The following is a 2,522-nucleotide window of genomic DNA, read 5'->3' on the forward strand; positions in this document are numbered from 1 at the left end:
TATTCTACATCTACGAGGCGTGAGACTGATCGATAAAATAAAATTAGGGGCAAGCTTTAAGATTAAATATATATTTAACACAAGACATGAGACAACGATATATAATTAAGATGAACTATAGAATTATATGTACATATAAAAAAACACAAGGCGTGAGGCTAAATTACACAAGTCATAACAATAATACTAATAGAGATAGAACAGGGCTAACTAAAAGATCAGATCAGTTGCAGATAGTTAAGTAGGTACACAGGTTGAAATTAAATATAGATTGCTTAGCTTGGATTCATTTTTCGTATTTCGTATTTTTCGTAGGGAGTCGGATAACAGTTTGAATTCAAGTGAGGCCGTTAAAAACAGCGATGCTATTAGGGCCAATACCACTTCCACCCCCACCCACAGCCTCAGGGTTGGCACCCTCAATGTTGGCACACTGAAAGGCAGATCTGGCGAGATAGTTGAATTGCTTGAACGGAGGTGGGTTGATATATGCTGCATTCAAGAAGTGAGGTGGAGAGGAGGTTCTGCTAGGTTCCTCACAGGCAAAGGACAGAGGTACAAGATTTTCTGGGCTGGGAATACTGACGGGGTCGGGGGTGTGGGCATGCTTATCGCCGAAAAATGGGTAGATAAGGTAATCGAGGTAGTCAGAGTAAGTGACAGAATAATTAAGATTAGATTAGTGCTCCATCATAGTTTAGCAACTATTATATCGGCCTATGCCCCTCAGCCAGGGCTACCTGATGGACAGAAAGACTGTTTCTATGACACCCTACTGCAGACCACATCATTGACGAACGACAGGGACCTTCTCTTTGTGGCTGGTGACTTCAATGGGCATGTTGGACGATGTGCTGGGGGCTTCCATGGCGTGCATGGAGGCTACGGTTATGGTTCCCGCAACGAGGAGGGAACCAGGCTGCTGGAGTTCTGCGATGCGAATAGTCTTATGGTTTGCAACACTAACTTCAGGAAACCGACAAGCCACCTGGTCACCTACCGATCGGGCCGGCATACTAGCCAAATCGACTACATCCTTGCCAGAAAAAGGGAAAAATGGCTGCTTATAAATGCCAAAACCTTCCCAGGTGAAGAATGCACCCCACAACATAGACTGGTAGTTAGTGACTTTAGGATCAGGACTAAGAGGGCGACTAGAAGACGACCAACATGGAGAAGAAGGGTCTGGAAGCTTAAAGACCCTGCGAATGGACAGAGATTTAGAGATATGTTATTTGAAGCCTTAGACGAAATGGAAGGGAGAGTATAGCTACGCATGGGGTAGAAGACAACTGGACGCTTCTGAGGGACAACCTGCTGAAAGCCGCTGACCAGATCTGTGGCTGGTGCAAAGTCCCCTTAAGACCCAAAATAACGTGGTGGTGGAACAATATTGTTGACAGGGCTATTAGACAAAAGAAACAGGCTTGGAAGGCCTGGAAGAACGGTGGTAGCAGGGAAGTGTATCAGTCTGCCAGAAGGGAAGCCAGGAGACAGGTCTATCTAGCCAGAGGGGAGGCAGATAAGGAAAAATTGCCAATGTCCTGCGTCGTGAGGATGAAAGACTCGAGGTATTTCGTGTTGCAAGACAGTGTGTGAGAGAGAATCGTGACGTGGTAGGAGAGAAATGTGTTCGCAAGGATGACGGTTCACTTGCGCTTAATGAGGATGCAAAGAGAGAGGTGGAGATGCCACTATGATAGGTTGCTGAATGAAGAAAATGAATGGGATAAAGAGAGTCTGCCGAATGCCGACCCAACAGAGGGACCAGCAATCCGAGTTAACAGTTCCTTAGTAGATAAGGCAATTAGAAGCATGAAAACAGGGAAAGCTCCAGGCCCATCAGGAATTACTGCAGAGATGCTCAAAATATCTGGTGGTGTCGGCTATAGCTTAGTCACCCGTATAGTTAACCAGGTGATACACGAGGGGGTCATACCCAATGACTGGTGTAGCAGCATAATAGTCAACTGCTACAAAGGTAAAGGCGACGCCCTAGAGACAAATAACTACAGGGGCATCAAGCTGCTGGATCAGGTAATGAAGGTTACGGAGAGGGTTATAGCCCAACTAATTAGAGAGAGAGTTAGCTTAGATGATATGCAGTTTGGGTTCGTGCCAGGGAAAAGTACTACTGATGCTATATTCCTGGTAAGACAGCTGCAGGAGAAATACCTAGCCAAAGATAAGCCCTTGTACCTGGCTTTTGTTGACTTGGAGAAAGCCTTGACAGGGTCCCCGATCCCTTATCTGGTGGTCAATGAAGAAACTAGGGATAGAGAATGGTTGGTGAGAGAGTGTGCAAGCCATGTACAGAGACGCTGCTAGTAAGGTGAGGGTTGGCAACGAGTACAGTGAAGAATTCCGGGTAGAGGTTGGGGTCCACCAAGGTTCAGTCCTCAGTCCCCTCCTAATTATCATAGTCCTCCAGGCAATAACGGAGGAATTCAAGACAGGTTGCCCCTGGGAGCTCCTCTATGCTGATGACCTTGCTCTAATTGCTGAGTCACTATCAGAACTGG

Source organism: Octopus sinensis, linkage group LG1 (genome assembly GCF_006345805.1).
Source record: "Octopus sinensis linkage group LG1, ASM634580v1, whole genome shotgun sequence".
NCBI classification, from domain to species: Eukaryota; Metazoa; Mollusca; class Cephalopoda; order Octopoda; family Octopodidae; genus Octopus; species Octopus sinensis.